We start from the raw sequence: 5821 nt of genomic DNA on the forward strand, positions 1-5821 counted from the left end.
CTTGAATCAATAATTGCAAATACAATTCGTCTCCATCTTGAAAAACATAAATTAATAAATGAGTCGCAACATGGTTTTACAAATGGCCGTTCATGTTTAACAAATTTGCTAACTTTTTATTCCAGCATAGTTGAGGCAGTTGATAGTGGTACGGATTGTGATGTTGTGTACCTTGACTTTAGCAAAGCTTTTGATACAGTGCCACATGAAAGACTAATTAAAAAAATAGAAGCTCATGGTATTGGGGGTGCTATATTAAGTTGGATTAGGGCATGGCTATTCCAAAGGAAACAGAGAGTTAGTATAAATGGGGTTAAGTCAGAGTGGAATAATGTTGTTAGTGGAGTACCTCAGGGCTATGTCCTGGGACCTCTGTTGTTTATAATATATATAAATGATTTAGATTCAGGTTTGAGTAGCAACATTTGCAAATTTGCCGATGATACGAAAATCGGTAGGGAAATTAATTCGGAGGAGGACTCACTATCACTTCAAGTTGATCTAGATAGGGTTTTGAAATGGTCAAAGGATTTGCACATGCAGTTTAATGCTGATAAATGTAAAGTTCTGAGGCTAGGTAATGATGATAGATTTACTTGATACGAGCTAGATGGTGTTGAGATTGCGAAAGGGATCTGGGAGTTATGATTAGTAAGAATTTAAAACAAAAGGATCAATGCATGAATGTTCGTAATAAGGCGAATAGGACACTGGGATTTATTATTCGAAGCGTTAGTAACAAGACACCTGGTATGGTTCTTAAGCTATATCTTGCTCTTGTTAGGCCCCATTTAGATTATGCAGTTCAGTTTTGGTCGCCGTATTATAGAATGGATACAAATTCACTTGAACGTGTCCAACGTAGGATGACTAAGTTAATTCCCCAAATTAGAAATCTTTCATATGAAGAAAGATTAACAAAGCTTAAGTTGCATTCACTGGAAAGGCGAAGAGTTAGGGGTGACAGGATAGAGGTTTACAAGTGGATGAATGGACATAACAGGGGGGATATTAATAGGGTATTAAAAATATCAACACAAGACAGAACACGAAACAATGTGTATAAATTGGATAAGTTTAGATTTAGGACAGACTTGGGTAAATACTGTTTCAGTAACAGGGTTGTTGATTTGTGGAACCAATTGCCACGTAACATGGTGGAGGTGGGGTCCCTCGATTGTTTCAAGCGCAGGTTGGACAAGTATATGAGTGGGATTGGGTGGTTATAGATAGGAGCTGCCTCGTATGGGCCAATAGGCCTTCTGCAGTTACCTTTGTTCTTATGTAACACCCATGACCCCCCCCCCCTTAGAGTTCTCACCCAGGGAAGCCTTCTAAAAGAGGTCCACCCAGATGACTTCTGGATCATCTTGTATGTTGATTAAAAATTCCTGGGTTAGTCTTAGTCAGCATAGTTTCAAGTATGTAATATTTCATGATACTCTTGTCAAACATTGTAATGGAATTAGACCCCAGATTCTTATGTGTAAAAATCCATGGATCTCCCCCTTTCAGCTAGGTCAGAGGTCAGTCACACATGTAATTAATAATTCCTCTCCTTGAAGAGTGAATGGTGAATGTCAAACAAACTTAATGGGAAAATGTCTTCAGTGTTTGTGCACATGTGGCCGTCCTCTTGCAACAGCAAATCTCCCCCCCCCCCTGCTTTTTTGTGTGTATACATGGTCCAGTAGGAGAGTTAGCGAGGGAGAGTGCTGGACACCAGGGACCAGAGTGGGTCTGTGAAGAACATCACACAGCCAGGGAGAGACAGAGTGAATCCACCGGAGGGAGAGACAGAGGTCTTAAGGTAAAGTGTGATCTCTGAGGGTTTTGTTCCATGTCTAAATTTCTTAACTATTGGCCAGTGTTAGAGTAGGATTTATAGTGGTGAATAGCATAATTTGTTCTCAATAAACTCGTGTTAAACTTTCCGTCTGTGTCAATTGTTGGAGCATCTTATCCTCTGGATATAGTTTGCTAACAACCGTCCCATAAGTAATGACAGTTAAAGAAATAAAGGACTCTCCAAGCCAAGCAATGTTTCTTGCCTCGTTGCTTGATATAGTTAATGGACAAGATGGTGGCAGCGTAGTTAATCCTGTGTAGCATTTCCTTGGAAGTGTACCTTTGGTTCCGGTTACTCAGTATTTATATAAGTATTCCTCATGCTACTCTCTACTCCCACTTACTCTCTCCTCCTGCTCCTTCCTATCCCTCCTCAGTATCCCCCTGTCTCCTCCTTCCTCTTCCTCGCCTTTCCTTATCCTACCTCCCCCTTCCCATGCGCCCCTCGTTTTCTGTTGCCCCACAGACGAGTTTCCCCTCCCCGTCCACGTTTTCTAAATCTTTCTATTCCTCCATCCTTTAGTCCTACCTTCCTTCCTCTATTTTACTTCTCACCACCAAATATAGTCTAGGATACAATAATACTTTAGTGTACAACTTTAGTAGTGTTATATTATTAGTGGTACTTTATAGTGGTGTTACAATGGGTATGGAGTCCACCACTGCCCACGGGATGGGTATGGAGTCCACCACGCCCAAGGGATGGGTATGGAGTCCACCACCGCCCAAGGGATGGGTATGGAGTCCACCACGCCCAAGGGATGTGTATGGAGTCCACCACTGCCCAAGGGATGGGTATGGAGTCCACCACGCCCAAGGGATGGGTATGGAGTCCACCACCGCCCAAGGGATGGGTATAGAGTCCACCACGCCCAAGGGATGGGTATGGAGTCCACCACCGCCCAAGGGATGGGTATGGAGTCCACCACGCCCAAGGGATGTGTATGGAGTCCACCACTGCCCAAGGGATGTGTATGGAGTCCACCACCGCCCAAGGGATGGGTATGGAATCCACCACCGCCCAAGGGATGTGTATGGAGTCCACCACTGCCCAAGGGATGGGTATGGAGTCCACCACGCCCAAGGGATGGGTATGGAGTCCACCACGCCCAAGGGATGTGTATGGAGTCCACCACTGCCCAAGGGATGGGTATGGAGTCCACCACCGCCCAAGGGATGTGTATGGAGTCCACCACGCCCAAGGGATGGGTATGGAGTCCACCACGCCCAAGGGATGTGTATGGAGTCCACCACCGCCCAAGGGATGTGTATGGAGTCCACCACCGCCCAAGGGATGTGTATGGAGTCCACCACGCCCAAGGGATGTGTATGGAGTCCACCACCGCCCAAGGGATGGGTATGGAGTCCACCACCGCCCAAGGGATGTGTATGGAGTCCACCACGCCCAAGGGATGGGTATGGAGTCCACCACGCCCAAGGGATGTGTATGGAGTCCACCACGCCCAAGGGATGGGTATGGAGTCCACCACGCCCAAGGGATGGGTATGGAGTCCACCACCGCCCAAGGGATGTGTATGGAGTCCACCACGCCCAAGGGATGGGTATGGAGTCCACCACCGCCCAAGGGATGTGTATGGAGTCCACCACCGCCCACGGGATGGGTATGGGGGTCTCCCACCGCCCACAGGATGGGTGTGGAGTCCACTGCCGCCCACAGGATGGGTATGGAGTCCACCACCGCCCAAGGGATGGGTATGGAGTCCACTACCGTCCACGGAATGGTATGGAGTCCACTACCGCCCACGGGATGGGTATGGGGGTCTCCCACCGCCCACAGGATGGGTGTGGAGTCCACTGCCGCCCACAGGATGGGTATGGAGTCCACTACCACCCACGGAATGGTATGAGTCCACTACCGCCCACTGGATGGGTATGGGGGTCTCCCACCGCCCACAGGATGGGTATGGAGTCCACTACCGCCCACGGAATGGTATGGAGTCCACTACCGCCCACAGGATGGGTATGGGGGTCCACCACCGCCCACAGGATGGATGTGGAGTCCACTGCCGCCCACAGGATGGGTATGGAGTCCTCCACCGCCCACGGGATGGGTACGGAGTCCACAACCGCCCACGGGATGGGTATGGTGTCCACCACCACCCAGGGGATGTGTATGGGGTCCACTATCGCCCACGGGATGGGTATGGTGTCCACCACCACCCAGGGGATGTGTATGGGGGTCCACCACTGCCTACGGGATGGGCATGGGGTCCATGGGTCCAGGTTTACTTGAGGACCTGTGTACAGGTTTACAGGTCTACTTGTAGACAGGTCAACCTGTGACCAAGTACACTTGTAAACAGGTCGTGCCCCACCGACAATCTGGTCCTCAACTACAGCGTAAACAATTCCATCCCCCAACTCCTTGAAGGATTTTGTCCCATTAATCTAAGTACTCTTGAGAGGAGTATATGAACGCTGCTCTGGGTCTGGACTGGGTAGGTCTGGGCTGAGGGATCACACGCTGACCTCTGAGTGGAGGTGAAGAAGAGAGCATGGAAGTGGAAATCACGGTAAGGGAGAAAAAGGAGAAGACAAGAGTCGCAAGACGGCATGAGGAAAGTATAAGGGGTGGAGAATTTTTACACCACCCTCGGCGTCCTCTTGCCCACCTACATTGCTGACTCATAAGAGCTGCTGGAACCTCTGATACGGCCAGCTCATGTGTGCCATGAGTGCTCATTAATTTAGATTGTTTTTACGAAAACTGATGACACACCAGCAAGCCTAGCTAGCTGTCGTTTGGTCTGTATAGAGAGACAGAGGGAACGAAACACAGCAGAAGGTGGATTGGAGAATAGGGAAGGAAGTGTCAACTGAACTGTTACAACCGGACATTTATAGCGAAGCGTAGCATTTATTCTGTGTTACTTACAGGAGGAAACAGGAGAAGCAAAAAATGGCATCACAGATCAGTCTGCTACCTCCACGAATTTCATCTGCTTGAGCAAACCCGTGAGCTCATGCCTGTAGAGAGGTTACCTCCCTGGGAGGATGCAGAATTATCCATGAATTCCATGCAGGATTATCATCAATGAAATGGTAACGAAAAAGTCCAACATGATACCATAAGAAATGAGGCTCAAGTATCTCGAGGAAATATATGAAGAAGCCAGAGATGAATTAGATCAAATCTACACTGACGGGTCGTCTAATCCTATCAAATTACCGGGCTGGTGCAACATACACTGTAATTAGGAATAATGCCTTTCAATGCAGAAATGAAATAAAAGCGCGTATTGAGAACTATGCCTCTTCAATGCAAGCAGAGCTGTCATTGTTATGGCGTTAAGATTCCTTGAACGAAACACTAATGGTGCAGTGATCTGCACTCATTCAAAAGCAGCACTACAAAGCCGAAGTAAAAATCAGGCAGAAAACCTTGCGATAGTTACTGAAATCAAGAGAGCTGTGAGGGTACTTACCAACCAGGGAAGAGTCGCCAAGTTTCTGTGGATCCCCTTCCATGTTGGAATATGTGGGAATGAACGAGCAGATGTGCTGGCTGCTGAAGGAGACCATAGTGAATACTTCATACCCCAAGACTCTTCTTCAAATTAGAGGTATTGTCAGGCAACGTCACTGTGACAAGGTAACTGAGGAAAGGAGGACAGAAGAACAAATCAGTGAATCTGTACGATGGTACAACATGGTTGTACCTGGCAATCCCAATCATTATGGTCGAAGAGGAGGAGGACGCGGGAGAGAATCAGTAATAGCGAGAATCCGTCTTGGATACAAATATCCATGGAGATTTGGAATGGAACAACAGTTGAGCAGTAGAGATGCAGAATCTGTGGTGAGAGTGACGGACACCGCCTAGATCACTGTCTAAAAGAATGTGAACACCTGAGGGACATTAGAAATATTGGAAGAATAATAAACCCCACATTGTTTGAGTTAGGAAAATACCATTTGTCAAACATAGGTATTGTTCTTAAAAGTTTCCCCC

Source organism: Procambarus clarkii, chromosome 43, assembly GCF_040958095.1.
Source record: "Procambarus clarkii isolate CNS0578487 chromosome 43, FALCON_Pclarkii_2.0, whole genome shotgun sequence".
In the NCBI taxonomy this organism is placed as follows: Eukaryota; Metazoa; Arthropoda; class Malacostraca; order Decapoda; family Cambaridae; genus Procambarus; species Procambarus clarkii.